This window comes from Microcaecilia unicolor, chromosome 8 (genome assembly GCF_901765095.1).
Source record: "Microcaecilia unicolor chromosome 8, aMicUni1.1, whole genome shotgun sequence".
NCBI lineage: Eukaryota > Metazoa > Chordata > Amphibia > Gymnophiona > Siphonopidae > Microcaecilia > Microcaecilia unicolor.
The window spans coordinates 35,996,578-36,012,366 of NC_044038.1; the positions used below are offsets into that span (position 1 = coordinate 35,996,578).

The following is a 15,789-nucleotide window of genomic DNA, read 5'->3' on the forward strand; positions in this document are numbered from 1 at the left end:
TTCTTTCCTTTGTCTACTGAGGTCTTTATTTAAGAGGTCTGCTCTCAAGTTGCTGCACAAGCAATCTGGAGTGTAGAATCAGGATCTAGCTATGAAATTTAAAACGGAAAGCACAAGCACTAGTGGGCCAGTGATCAAAAGAGCGCAGGGCTTTAACGCCCCTATGATCAGAATAGCATGCAAATTTAAGCATGCTATTAGCTCTGATCAAAGGGGTACTTCTGCGGGAGGACTGTGCCTGGGCATGCGCCCCTGTCAAAAGCCCAGACCTATCAAACAGCAGAAGAGGTTTGACAGGTCTGGGGTTTTTTTTTCCCAGACCTGTCAAACCTAAGCCCCCCCACCCCTCCAAAATGCAAAAACCCTGGTAGTCCAGTGGGACCGCTAGCTTCACCCCCACCCCCACCCGCCAACAAGAATTAAAATGCCCTGGTGGTCCAGTGGGATGCTGCTGGGAGGGGCTTAACATCCATGTAAGGTTAAGCCCCGCCTAACGTATCACCATTTTGAGGATGCACCTGAAGAGGAGGGAGTGCTAGTCCTGCCCTCCTCCAACTACTACAATGAGGTAGATCACGGATGGGGGTAGCATCGGGAGGGGGGATAGCAGTCCACTGGACCACCAGGGTATTTTAGTTTATGGTGGGGGTGAAGCTAGTGGTCCCACTGGACCACCAGGGTTTTTGCATTTTGGGGCTGGGTGGCCTATGTTGGCGGAGTGGGCTTAGGTTTGACAGGTCCGGGAGAAAATCCTGGACCTGTCAAACCTCTTCAGTGGGTCTCCCCCATTCTTCCTTTGCTAGCAAACCCTAACACCATCTCTTGAGCCGGCGTAGGGTTTGCAGTGGGAACAGCGCCCTTGTTTGGCACACTGCCCCACTGATCATTAGGGAGGAATGCGAGAGACCCTCGTTTACATGCAATTAGTGATCAGAGCTGGTGAACGCATTGTTTCACACGCTGGCCAGCTCTGATCATTGGGTGGAAGCAAACGTGGGTGCTAATAGGGTGCTATTGACTGTAGCGCCCGTGTCTGCTTTTGATCTGGCTGTGGGTGTATCGCAGATAATAGCATGTAGGCTTGATTTTTCAAAAAATGCTCAACATCTAAATTTAGCACAATTTGAGCCATATAAAGGACCTACATTTTCAGTTGAAAATTCATCTGAGTTTCCTAAAACTCCTATCTTTCGACCTGCAATTACCTACATTTAGATTCCTAAGTTGCCTAGTTCTGAAATCAGGCTAAAGCCATGGCGGGTTGCCCCCATCGACCCTAAATGTGACCCTCTGACTCTTCCACAATCCTCCTTTCAGAGCCTTGCTACAGGCAGTTCATCCATTTTTCTTGTTCTGTTTTCTACTTCTCGCTGTAAGTTTTGAGCCACATGTTGCCCAAACTCCTTCACTATTCTCATTAGGAAGAGAGGTGCTGAGCAGCTCAAACTTGTGGAGAGTAATGTGGTGCCAGAAGAAAATAATTTTTTAAAAAATTTTTTGTTACATTTGTACCCTGCGCTTTCCCTTTCTCACTCATGGCAGGCTCAATGCGGCTTACATGGGGCAATGGAGGGTTAAGTGACTTGCCCAGAGTCACAAGGAGCTGCCTGTGCCGGGAATCGAACTCAGTTCCTCAGGACCAAAGTCCACCACCCTAACCGCTAGGCCACTCCTCCACAGCTGTTCCAGAGGTGGCATTTTGCCAACACTCTATGGCACAAATACAGGAGAATTAAGAAAAACAGGGGCTGGGAGAGGCTGCTTGATGGGTTTGGAAGTGGAGACTGGATGGGGAACCCTGACTGGTGGGGATGGGGATTGGGACTAGCTGAGATGGATTTAAGGAGAGTGTGTTGGGGGGGAGCAGGAGAACATGTGGAAGGAGATAGGCTTAGGCCAGTGGTTCCTAAACCTGGTCCTGGAGGCACCGCAACCAGTCCAGTTTACAAGATACTCACAATGAATGTTCATGAGAGAGACTTGAATTCACTACATGCAAATCTCTCATGAATATTCATTGTGGATATGCTGAAAACCTGACTGGCTGGGGTGCCTCCAGGACCAGTTTGGGAACCACTGGCTTACTCCTATGCCATAAGAAAATTTAGACAGGGAAAACAGTGTAAGACCACTGCTCTGAAGAGTAGTACAGTGGGCAGGCAAATTGCTGAATAAGAAATTGTTCCTGCTGTAGAGAGAAATAGGCTAAAAGTAGCATTTTTAACTCTTCTAGCGATGAATCTTTATGGCAGTTCAGGTCTGTAATTAAGATGCAGTGCGGGAGCATGAGAGTGTTCTGCGATTGCAGGTAGGCCCACACACATCCCCCCCGCCAAACATCCTTAGCTCACCTGTAAAAGTTGGAAACAGGAGCAATGCCCACTCACTGCTGCCCACCTGCAGCAGCATCAACTTTGAAAATTGCAGTGCCTGACCTCCAGCCGTGCATTGGGATACACCGCTAGGCGTCAGTCTGCCAAATGCGCCAATGCTTCTCAACCATAGAGGTAAGGTGCCACTGGTTTGGAAGATGGCAGCACCAGACGCAGAAGTGAGTGGGTATCATGCCTGCTTCCCAACTGTAGATATAGGAGCAAGGGAGCAGGAGTGTTGAGGGAGTCCAGGGGGCCTGAGTCTAGCTTAGTTTTTTCTTTTTTTTTAACTGTGTCTCCTGTCAGAATGTGACATTTTTCTCTTGATGTAGCAAACAGCCACGTATCACGGCAGTGTGGGCTGTTTATCCGACACGACTGTAAGTATACCAGTGTTAAATCATGAAGAAGAGGAAGCTGTTCAGAGTGCCAGATTCAATTCTGGCCACCTTGTTGGGTAGACTAGATGGACTGTGCAGCTTTTTTTCTATTAGCTTACTTCATTAGAATTAAAAACATATTTTAGCGAGTGTGCATTAGAATGTTATGCACGGAAGTTTTGCACAGTGTTCTAATACACACCACTTGTTGCATTGAAGCCTGAATCAGTAAAGTGGGGAGCTGTTCTGTCTGCCCTGCTGTCCCTCTCCACTCTGTATTCATTAACAAGTCTTGTAATTCTGTTCTCCTTTGCATCCATATGTGGGTTTGGCTAGTACTACGGCTATGGTCTATGACTGTCGTGGCAGAACTATACTCTTATAATGGAGGAAAACACAATGGTAAGGGTAGGGGCAGGAGCCCGGAGAGTGAGGGTTTAGGGGCAGAAAACAATAGGGCAGTGAATTCTGTAACAGGGGTAAGGATACCCCAGTGGCGTTCTGAGGGGCACTGACACCCGGGGTGGATCGCCGATGCGCCCTGCCCCCCCCCCAGGTGCAGCGCGACCCCCCCCCCCCCAGCGAATACACTGTAATGTATAAGGGCATCCCAGTGGTGTACCAATGGGGGGGCGGTCCGCCCCGGGTGCACGCCGCAGGGGGGGTGCTGCACGCTGGTCAGCGTCGTTGGTTTCCATGCTCCCTCTGCCCCCCCTTGGTACGCCACTGGGATACCCTTATACATTACAGTATATTCTGTTTGTAAGGCTGTACTGAGGGCTGTGAGCAGTGTGGCTACACAGGGTGCAAAGATGGTAGGGGTGATAAAATTCTGCTTGGCTGTGGGCAGAGGTGCCAGGGGCTGTGTTGCACAGGTCACAATTCTAGCTTGGTATGGTCCTGGGGAATTACGGATCCTGATTTGTAAAAAATATTGTAATCTCCTTGAGTATTCCTTTGGAAAATTGGTTTAAGAATCTAAAACGTCCTTTCTCTTGCAAGTTTGGCTTTTGCGGAGGACAATCTTCCCTAATTCCTCAAGTTTAGTTCCCTTCTGACATGGGAGATGTCTATTAAATTTGCCACACCCATATCTCCCCCAAAACATGCCCCCTTGCCATTTGTAAGCAGTTGGGTTTGTTTGACACCTGCACATAACGGGGGGGGGGGGGGGGGGGGGGGGCTTGCACGTTTATGTAAGTCAAATGCAAATAGCCTTAGCCTTTCAAAAATGACCACCATAAGTAGTCTGTGTTTGCAGAGTAACACCTGCCTACTGCTGTGATTAAAACTGTCAGGCTCTATGTTTGTCATGGAGGTTGCCTTCCGCTTTGCAATTTTAAATCATAGCTTTGCACTCCCTGTCACTCTGGAATTCCCCCTATTGCTTTCTGATCCTACACATGACCAGTGCTTTTTTTGTGCCGGTACGCAACGGTACGGCGTACCGGCACCTTTTTCTCCTCCTCCCCTCCCCTCCCATTACTTCCAGCGATTCTCCGCCTCTCTCCTGCCCTCCCATCGACGTGCAGCGATTTTTCCGTCCCTCCCCTGCCCTCACCTCTCTCATATCCAGCGATTCTTCGTCCCCCAGGGTCTTCCTTCACTGCCTGTCAGCCAGTCGGACTCAGAAGCGAACGGTACAGGCAGCGATTGGCTGGCAGCGTCGTAGCTTCCCTCTGCAAGTCCCGCCTATGCGTAAACAGGAAGTTGTAGGCGGGACATGCAAAGGGAAGCTACGACGCTGCCAGCCAATCGCTGCCTGCACCGTTCGCTTCTGAGTCCGACGCTAGCTGGCAGGCAGTGAAGGAGGACGCTGAGGGACGAAGAATCGCTGGATATGAGAGAGGTGAGGGCAGGGGAGGGACAGAAAAATCGCTGCACGTCGATGGGAGGGCAGGGGAGAGGCGGAGAATCGCTGGAAATAATGGGAGGGAAGGGCAGGGGAGAGAGAACTGCTGGAAATCAATGGGATGGGAGGGAAGAGCAGGGGAGAGAGAATTGCTGGACATGGGATGGGAGGGAAGAGCAGGGGAGAGAGAATTGCTGGACATGGGAGGGAAGGGCAGGGGAGAGAGAATTGCTGGAAATCAATGGGATGGAAGGGAAGGGCAGGGGAGAGAGAATTGCTGGACATGGGATGGGAGGGAAGAGCAGGGGAGAGAGAATTGCTGGACATGGGAGGGAAGGGCAGGGGAGAGAGAATTGCTGGAAATCAATGGGATGGGAGGGAAGGGCAGGGGAGAGAGAATTGCTGGACATGGGATGGGAGGGAAGAGCAGGGGAGAGAGAATTGCTGGACATGGGAGGGAAGGGCAGGGGAGAGAGAATTGCTGGAAATCAATGGGATGGGAGGGAAGGGCAGGGGAGAGAGAATTGCTGGACATGGGATGGGAGGGAAGGGCAGGGGAGAGAGAATTGCTGGAAATCAATGGGATGGGAGGGAAGGGCAGGGGAGAGAGAATTGGACATGGGATGGGAGGGAAGGGCAGGGGAGAGAAAATTGCTGGAAATCAATGGGATGGGAGGGAAGGGCAAGGGAGAGAGAATTGCTGGACATGGGAAGGGTAGGGGAGAGAGAATTGCTGGAAATCAATGGGAGGGAAGGGCAGGGGAGAGAGAATTGCTGGACATGGGAAGGGCAGGGGAGAGAGAATTGCTGGACATTGGATGGGCTGGGAGGGAAGGGCAAGGGAGAGAGAATTGCTGGACATGTGAAGGGCAGGGGAGAGAGAATTGCTGGACATGGGAGGGAAGGGCAGGGGAGAGAGAATTGCTGGACATGGGATGGGAGGGAAGGGCAGGGGAGAGAGAATTGCTGGACATTGATGGGAGGGCAGGGATGAGATAATTGCTGATCATGGAGGGGAGGGCAGGCAAGATAGAATTGCTGGACATGGAGGGGAGAGAGGAGAATTGCTGGACGGGGAGGGGAGGACAGGGAAGAGAGAATTGCTGGACATGGAGGGGAGAGAGGAGAATCGCTGGACAGGGAAGAGAGAATTGCTGGACATGGATGAGAGGAGAGAGAGGAGAAATGCTAGAAATGGATGGAGAGGAGAGCAGGAGATAGAGGAGAATTGCTGGACATGGATGGAGGAGTTGGCTAGGAGAGAGGAGAAATGCTGACTTGGATGGAGGAGAGGGGAGAGAGAATTATTGCTTTATATGGATATAGAGGAGGGAAGAGAGATGAGAAATGCTGGACATGGATGGAGGGAAAGAGAGAGGAGAAGTGCTGGACATGAATGGAGGGGAGGAAAGAAAAAAGAAGATGCACATGGATGGAGATGAGGGAAAGGGAAGAGGAGAAAAACTGCACATGGATGGAGAAAATAGGCAAAAGCTGGATCCATGTTATACCTCCTCCAGTCAATTCCATGGAGGAGGACCCAGCTTTTACTTATGGATGCAGGGCAACAAAAGAAGAAGAAAGGAGGAAAGTAAAGAAATAAATGGAAAGAAAGCCCTGGAAACGGAGTTAAGAGAACAGATAGAGAGCAGCAGAATCAGAGACTGGGACCAATATGGATAGAAAAACAAAGTCACCAGACAACAAAGGTAGAAAAAATCATTTTATTTTCATTTTAGTGTTTGGAATTTGTCTTATTTTGCACTGGGTATACTGGAGCTGTAAGAGCTTACAGAAATTATTTATAATGAAAAAAAAATCACATTATTTTTTCTCCTATACTAGTATAATATTTTCAATGATGTCTGTTTATATGCGCCATGGCTGGTAAAAGGGGTGTGGCTAATGTGGGTGTGGCTATAATAGGGGCGGTGCCATGTGTGGTGACCCCACCCACAATGAGTACCGGCACCTTTTTTTCTACAAAAAAAGCACTGCACATGACGTTCTGCTTTTTCTCTCCCTGCTTTTACCATTGTCAATGTCTATATCCCTAAAACCCTTCTTTACGTGCGACTCAAGGGGATAAAGCTTGTGGCGGTGTCTTTAGCAGAGGCTCAAAGCTTATTTATGCACACTTTATGCTTGCACGGCGCCTCATAGGCAGGAAGGGCCACTGTGAGGGTATTTGGTGTCGCACTCAACTGTGTCGTGTGTAACTGTCTGTCACACACACAAATGAGGGCAAGTTCTAAATATCATGGGTTTTTGAAAATTAATTAGCCTTCTTGCAGCCTGGGCTGCTGGATCTATGGTTTTGCTTTGCAGCTGCTGCCCTAAGTGACAGCCTAGAAGACCTACTTAGAGCCGGCAATTCTGGTTTGCCTCTTGTATAAGCAGCCAGAGAGGAAGAAGGTGGAAGGGACACACCTCAGACAGCGATCTGGCTCCTCCTCCTCCTTCCCAGGTGCGCGAGACCGCACACCCTCCTCCATACGCCACGGGGGTTTAACCCTTCCTGTGCCTTGCAGTCTCTGCTTTTCCTTTCTCCCTAAGGCTGCCTAGCACTGGCAGGCTCAGTTGTCCCTCCCTCCTCCCCTCTTGTGTTTATCAGGCTCTCTCTCCTGCACTGGCCTGTATCCCAGCTGAGACCAGACCTGCTGGCAAGCAATGCACCTCCGTTAACCCGGGAAGAAATCTCACTCTTTCTGCCTCACTTCCCCCCCCTTCTCCGTTTCCTCTGCAAGTAAAACCGAACAGCAGAGGTTCACCTCTAAGGGGCATGAAACTGGAACGAGGCAGCAGAGGGGAGAAGGGCCTGTCCAGGGGAATCAGGACACGCACACTCTTCTGACCGTGGCAGGGCCGCTCTCGCTTAGATGCAGCGCTCGTCGGCTCCCCTTTTGCTTCCTGCCTGTTGACGTTTGGCGGATGCAGGAGTAGCAGTGAGTAGTGACATGGTCTGTTCTGCAGGTTGCAGCTCCAAAAAAGCAGGACCAAAATAAAACCAGAGCAGGTAGGAAGAGAGGGGTACCTGTGCCTGACCTTTTTCTGGTCACAACTAATCTTGTAACTTTGTTCTTTAACTTTCTGATGCGTTTTTTGCAGCACCTGGCTGGTTGGATGGTTTCCACTCCACCCCTCTTTTTTTTTGTCCTTTTATAAGTCGTTCATTCAAGGTTATTTTCACTTCCTCTTCCACTGGCAGTCGTCAGGATCCTTTGTGAGGAGATCAGATTTGAGCTGAGTGTTAACAACTTGCCTGTTATGAAACCTGCTGCAGCTCTCTGCCCTTTGTAATAGGGACTGCTGGAAAGAGCTAAAAATAACAGAGCAAGGTCTCTTCTTTCGCCGGGGAGTGGAATTTGGGTTGGGTTCTGCCTTCATATTCTTTGCGCCCAGGATAGAAATGCTATTTAGGGCTCTAAAGGGTTTTGTTTTGTTTTTTGCAACTTTAGTTAGTTTAAATCGGGGGGGTTCCACTATGCATGTAAAAGCTTTCTCCTCCCCTCAAAAATGGGGGATATTCCCATTTTGTGCTTGTGTAAAATATGAATGGTAGCTTAGGCACAGTACCCTGTCGTTCTATTTATAGTAAGTGAAGATGTGTGGTCACCAAAGAAAGAAAAAGAGAAAAACAATCTCGTCTTTCCTGTCCCTTCCTCACAATGTTTACAATGGGTTATATTACCATACAGAATGGTTTCTTTAATTGAAACCAACATCACCCGTAGAATGTATTAGATTCCAGTGTTTTCCAGTGTAATACAAGATGATAGACATTCACGAAATGTAATCCAGCTCAAATGCTGGCCAGACAGAATCTGGAGAATGTGTTCTTTGGGGTGTTTGTGACAGGTTTTATGTAGATATATTGCTTGCAGTCGTTTCATTTCCATGTTCCATCTTACTCTCTTTAACAGCTGTGCTGGCTGGCCAATGGTTTCTTCACTCTGTGGAGTGAAAAGGGCTTCCCAATCCTGTTCTGCTGACCCCACAGGCAATAAGATTTTCATGCTATCCACAATAAATGTGTATAAAATTAATTTGTACAGACTTGTTTTCAGCTTGGCACCTTTTCATTGGTAGCTAAAAGCAAGTTATATTCAGAGAAGAAAACGGTAGCGGAATTCAAGCATGCGTGGGATAAACGTAAAGGAATCCTGTGCAGAAGGAATGGATCCTCAGAAGCTTAGCCGAGATTGGGAGGTGGGGCTGGTGTTTGGGTGGTGGGGCTAGTTCTGGGCAAGACTTCTACGGTCTGTGTCCTGAAAATGGCAGATACAAATCAAGGTAAGGTATACACAAGAAGTAGCACATATATGAGTTTATCTTGTTGGGCAGACTAGACGGACCTTGCAGGTCTTTTTCTGCCGTCATCTACTATGTTACTATGTAGTACAATGGTCATATCCCTGTCCCAGCCACAGGGCTTACAATATACATTTTTACCTGAGGCTGAGAGACCAGTCTAAAATCACAAGAGGTATGTGGTATTTGAATCCTTGATTACCTGATTCTCAGCCTGCAGCTCTTACTACGAGGTTACTTCTCCATCTTTAACATGGGGCTTCACCTAAGTGTCCTGGTGAACCCACAGCCACTCAGGTTTTCAGAAAATATGTAATGAATATGTATGAGAGAACTTTGCACATAGTGGAGACCAATGTTTATCTAATTGGGTATCCTGAAAAAGACAGGTTGTGGAGTCACCAGGACAGGAATGAGAAGCCATGGTTATGATCTAGATGGGCAGTGCTGTTTTTTTTTCCCCTAGGAAAAAGGGTGCCGGTACTCATTCAGAGCCAACCTTAGTGGGTGGGGTAACTGGGGCTTTTGTTTAGCCAGTGCAGTGCATACAGCCATGTGACTAGAATTAGAGGCCATCCGAGTTTCTGTTTGGCGTTGAAACCGACCTGTTTTTGTTTCAGCCAAAAATACAAGTATATTTTCGTTTTCGACTGTAACCGAAACTCTGGTGCAGCCCCCTTCCCTCCTCCCCTGCAGCACCTCCTGTCCAAGGTCTCCCTCCCTTCCCAGAATAAAAACGAGCCCCCCTACCCAGATCCCTCACCTTCATGTTTGCCTTAAAAGCACTGGAGGGGGCAGTGGCAGCAGGAGCGATCTGCACTCACTCTTGCCCCTGCTGGCTGTGTTGTCAACATGGCTGCCGGGACTTCAAGCTGGAGCCTGCAGGGGTAGAACTGGTTGTTTATCCATGCTGGATCCAATCTTGACGTGGATGCCATGACTTCTGTGGCAGTCCTGTGAGACTGCCGCTTGAAGTCCCAGCATCTACGTTAACAACAGAGCCAGCAGGGGCAGGAGCGAATGTGGATCTTTCCTGGCCCCACTATACCACCAATGATTATAAGGTAAGCCTGAGAGTGGGGAGTCCGGGAGGGAGCCTTGTCTTGACTTTGTTCCGGGCAGCTGGTCCTTGGAGGTGAGCTAGCCAGGCCACGAAGTTGAGGTGCTTCTGTTTGGGGGAGGGAGGGAGTGCAGTGCAGATTCATTTGCAGTTTCCATTTTGGCCAAAACTGAGCAACAAAATTTGGTCACGAGTTTTTGGAAAAAATTGGTATTGGTCGGTCTCTACTCAGAACAGCTCTACCTGCAAGGTGGCTACCTCTAAATCTGAGGGTCACAGGTTTGAGGTTGGCTGGTGCACCAATGGGTGGGGTGGGGTGGGGAGGGGGGGCAAACTGGGAAGTTATGAATGAGAAATACAATGGAGTGGATAGGACATGGAATGCAGGAAAACATTTGCTGGGTACGTAGAAAAAGCCCAGTGGATGGGTATGTCCAAGACCTGTATTGGGCGATTGTCAATCACAGCTTTTTTGGTTTTCTATCGTTTGACATCTGAAAGCTTGATTGTGGTGTTTGCGTATTCTCTGGTATTTTACAATAGCTGGGAAGCATTTTGCTTTTCCTGTTAACTCAGTAGAGATTTTTGTGGTGGAAGAGGTAACGTCCTGTTAAAATACAGAGGGGCCCTTTTTACTAAAGCTTAGCGTTCACTAACATACGTTAGCACGTGCTAAATGTTGCATGTCCTATTATATACCTGGGTATAACCAGTGGAAGAAAGGAAGTGTTGATGCCACTGTACAAGTCTTTGGTGAGGCCCCACTTAAGTATTATGTTCAGTTTTGGAAGCCTTATCTTGCTAAGGATGTAAAAAGACTGGAAGCAGCTCAAAGAAAAGCGATGAAAATGGTATGCGTTTTGCATAGCCAGACGTACGAGGAGAGGCTTGATGACCTAAACATATATACCCTGGAGGAAAGGCGAACCAGGGGTGATATGATACAGACATTCAAATAATTGACAGGTATTAATCCCCAAACAAAACTTTGCCAGAAACGGGGAAGATGGTAGAACTAGAGGACATGAATTGAGGTCGAAGTGAGGAAGACTCAGGAATAATGTCAGGAAATATTTTTTTTCACCGAGAGAGTGGTGGATACTTGGAATGCTCTACCACTGCAGGTAGTGGAGATGAAAACTGTAACGGAATTCAAAAATGCGTAGGAATCCTGTTTAGAAGGAATCGATCCAAAGAAGCTTAGCAGAGCCTAGGTGGCAACGCCGGTAATTGGGAAGCAAAGCCAGCACCGGGCGGACTTTTACAGTCTGTGCCTTGATCGTGGCTGGAATGTAGCTTATCAAGTGCCAGGCAGACTTCTACGGTCTTTGCCCTGAAAATAGCATGGACAAATCAAGTTCAGGTATACGTATATTGTGTCACCTCATACCTTATGTAATGAGTTTATCTCTTCGGGCAGACTGGATGGAACGTACGTGTCGTTATCTACCGTCATCTACTTTGTGGCACTTAGTGCATGCTAACGGACATTAGCTTCTGCTAAGCTTTAGTGAAAGGGCTCCCTTTTACTAAAGCTTAACATGTGAGTGGGAAAGTGCGGGATATAAGTGTTACAAATAAATAAACAGACATTAGTAGCACTAATGCTGCATGGTCCATAAGTATAAAATAGGGTGCACAACATTTAACGTGCTCTAAAGTTTAGTAGAAGGGCCTCTATTTATGCTGTGATACCCTTTTAAAGTAGCAGTAACAAAAGCCATTGTGGTACATGAGCTTTAGAAAACATACAGTGCATGATGGGGGGGGGGGGGGGCATGAGTGGAGGAGTAGCCTAGTGGTTAGTGCGGTGGACTTTGATCCTGGGGAACTGGGTTCGACTCCCACTGCAGCTCCTTGTGACTCTGGGCAAGTCGCTTAACCCTCCATTGCCCCAGGTACAAATAAGTACCTCTTTATTTATTTATTTATTTATTGCACTTGTATCCCACATTTTCCCACCTATTTGCAGGTTCAATGTGGCTTACAAAGATCTGTTATGGCATCGCCATTACAGGGTAGAAGGTACAATTGGTGTTACAAAGAGATCAAGGATGTCCGAGAAGAGCTAAGCAAACATTTAGAGAAAGACTTTGTTTAGAATCAGGGTGGGGTGATGAAGTGTTATAGTTAAGCTACGGATTCTCGTGATAGGCGTTGTTGAAGAGATACGTTTTCAGAGATTTGCGAAAGTTAGTTATAGTTATATTATGTAATGTAGTTGAAAATAAAACAAACAAACAAACACAGAAATGTGGTATATCAAGTCCCATTCCCTTTTGTTCTTAACTTAATGTACATTTTTTTTTAATGCTATTGTGAACCGCTTTGGTGCCTTGGAGCGTAAAGCGGAATATCAAGTGAATAAATCAAATCAAATTCCTTTAGTTGTGACAGATCAAAAAATGTTCAGTTTGTTTGGTTTTACTTTCCATATTTTATTGATTGATATGGACTCAGTTGCTAAAACATGGAGAAATTTAGTCCTTAAAACTGCTTATCTTTGAAAACCACCTGACTTATAAAATTGCCTGATTTGTTCCAAATTATTTATTACTCCTCTTAAATATACATATTAAATGTGATTGATGGGACCACCCAAAGACTAAACATTTGTGGCCCAGCTGTTGCTCTGATGATAAGATCTCACTGTACCATAATTGATTGCTGATGTGTCTTCCTTGGTCATCACTAGTTTTGTTAATCTCATCATTGTCTCAGACACATTTTACTTTATTGAAAAACGGATTCTTCCCTAATTTTCTTCTACTGTAAGCTTTTGTTATCCAGCATTTGTGTTTAATGGAATATTTCAACTATAAATTTGTTTTTCTACTTTTTTAGAAAAACCTTTTCTTTACTTGACAAAAAGATCCTCTTCCTTATCTGCCATTATTTTCTCTCTATTTTTATTAAATTGGATTATCCCAGAGGTGTCAGCAAATAGTGTCGGCTACAGAGGGTTCTTTAGTCCAACACAGCGCATGTTTCGCCGTCAAGCAGCATTTTCAAGGATAACCCCCCCCCCTTATAAATGCCTATCATGCATGCGACTGCTGTGCTCTAAAGCCGTCACTATTTGCTGACAAGCTAAGTAACATTTCATTTAGTTACTAGTAAATCAGGCCCGTTTCTGACACAAATGGAACGGGCGCCTTCAAGGTTTTTCTTGGAGTGTGTATGTTTGAGAGAGTGTGTGTGAGAGTGACTGTGTGCGAGAGAGACAGAGTGAATGTGTGTGTGTGTGACAGAGAGAGTGAGACCGCTGGGTGCGAGAGTGTCTCCTCTGTCCCCTGCCCCCCCCCCCAGCGATTCTCCTCTCTCCCCTGCTCCCCCTGCAGCCACCCACCGATGCTCTTCTCTCCCCTGCCCCCCCCAGCCACCCAGTGATTCTTCTCTCTCCCCTGCCCCCCCTCCAGCCACCTAGCGATTCTCCTTTTTCCCTTGCCCCCCTCCAGCCACCCACTGATGCTCTTCTCTCCCCTGCCCCCCTCCAGCCATCCAGCGATTCTCCTTTTTCCCTTGCCCCCCCAACCACCAACCGATGCTCTTCTCTCCCTTGCCCCCCCTCCAGCCACACACCGATGCTGTTCTCTCCCTTGCCCCCCTCCAGCCACCCAGAGATTCTTCTCGCTCCGCTGCCCCCCCCAGCCACCCATTGATTCTCCTCGTTCCCCTGTTTACCTCCGTCGAAGCATCATGAAAGCCCTGCCCGTCTGTAGCCTTCGCTTCAACTTTGTTCCCTCTGAGTCCCGCCTGCTGACGTCATTTCCTCTTCCCGCGAGGGCAGGACTCTGAGGGAACGAACTCGAAGGGAAGGCTATAGACGTTGAGGTTGTGCCTGGTGCTGCTATCCTGTGGTTGGTCAGTTCTGTTTGTGACGAACCCGGAAGTGCGTGATGTCAATTCAGGAGATGGATACAGCGTTAGAGGCAGCACGAACCCTTCAAACTTTCACTGCCACGGAGTCAGCTTCAGAACGTTGGAGGTGCTTTTTATTATATAGGATAAGCTTAAATAAGCACAAAGGTTAAAGCATTGGACAGTAAACATAGAAATTGTCAGTATCAAATCTGCATGGACCTGTGACGATAATGGGAATATTCTAAGCGACATTTGAACTGACTGATTGCTTAGCTCCCATGCTGAAGTCTATATAAAGTACTATTGTACAAGTAATTAATTTAAACAAGTATGAAAACCGCATGCATAAGCAGTTGAATTTTTCCTAGGTTTTGTGCATTTATGCCATAGAGATATTTGAATCCCTATCATATCTTCCACCTTTCTTCCAAAGTACACATATTGAGATCTTTGTCCCCATACATTATATGATGGAAGACCACTGACCATTTTAGTAGCTGCTTCTGGGCTGACTCCATCCTGTTTATCTTTTTGAAGTTGAGGTCTCCAGAATTGTACACAGTACTCTGACTAGAGTTTCACCAGAGACTTATACAGAGGCATCATTGCATGATCCTTCTTTTTTAGAATTAATTCTTTGCATACCAAATCTATCTCGTGCATATTCATTGCGGATATCCTGAAAACCCGACTGGCTAGGTAGTCCCCAAGGACTGGGTTGACAACCACTGTTCTAGACCAGGGGTAGGCAACTCCGGTCCTCGAGAGCCGCAGGCAGGTCAAGGTTTCAGGATATCCACAATGAATATGCAGGAGAGAGATTTACAAGCACTGCCTCCATGGTATGCAAATCTATCTCATGCATATTCATTGTGGATATCCTGAAAACTTGACCTGCCTGCGGCTCTCAAGGACCGGAGTTGCCTACCCCTGTTCTAGACCATTCTTCAAGCTTTGCCAGATCCCTCCTCATGCTATCCACACCATCAAGGATGTCTGCCCTGTTGCACTGTTTTATGGGGATATGTCCTTGCTCAGCCCGGTGAGGGCTGGGGGAAGGGAGGTGTTTTGAGGATACAGAATTTGTTTGGCTTTTATACCATATGGGGGAAGCTATATGTGTTGGGAGTCTATGGAGGTTAAAGAATGCATCTTCCCTTACTTCTACCAGCCCTGAATGAGCCCTTAATCCTGCACTGCTGCCCTTGTTGGGGTAGGGTGGGTTAGGGACAGAGCATGGATGTGCCAGGTGACTGGTTTTTGTCTTTTAAAATTGGTGGTAACCCTAGGCAACCTTGTTGTCCCTGAGACGCAGCAGGAGGCAGCATTTCCCTTATAGCCTTATGACTCCCCCACAGGCCATTGCAGGAATTAAGAATGAGCTTGGGTCAGCATTGTCATAGATATAGATGGAGAAAAGGTCATATTATTAAGTTCAATGCCTATTTTTGGCTGGATCTGGTGGGAGCCAGAGAGAGAGAAGATTTTAGGGAGCAAGATGGGAGAAGAGAAGGGGTGGGAGCAGTGGGACACAAAGAGGTGAGTACAGGATGGGGTTGGGTCTTGGAATAAGAAAGAGAATGGGGGCAAAAAGTGGTTCAAAGTTTGGTTGGGAGGTACAGAGAAGAGGATGTCAAGAGGGATGGGGGTCAGGGTTGGAGCAGGATGGAAACAAAGAGGGGAATGTGGGATACGTCTTGTCTGGGCTTCCAAGATAGTAGTATTTTAAAACTCCTAACCTTCGCAAACTGCTCCTTTTTAAGCTCTTTTTCTTTTTTTGTAACTGTTTTACTCATTTTATCATAGTTGCTCCTTTTTGAAAGTTAAATGCTGCTACAGTAAATTTGAATTACCTTAGAGGAATCTGGACTAGTTGACAACCTTAACAGTGAACATGCATGAGAGCGGTTTGCACACAATGAGTAACATAGTAACATAGTAGATGACGGC

General features: G+C 47.3%; 1 protein-coding gene across 2 annotated transcripts in view; it reads left to right on the forward strand.

The window, feature by feature from the left end:
• Window positions 1-7,244: 7,244 nt before the first annotated feature.
• The window catches only part of MRTFB (myocardin related transcription factor B), a 308,685-nt gene continuing 300,140 nt past the window's right edge, over window positions 7,245-15,789 (forward strand). Inside the window, exon 1 of one of the 2 annotated variants that reach the window (XM_030212476.1) lies at window positions 7,245-7,620. The gene's annotated coding sequence lies outside the window, so the exon portion shown is untranslated. The remainder of the gene's footprint in view (window positions 7,621-15,789) is intronic. The other variant, XM_030212477.1, reaches the window with a different exon arrangement.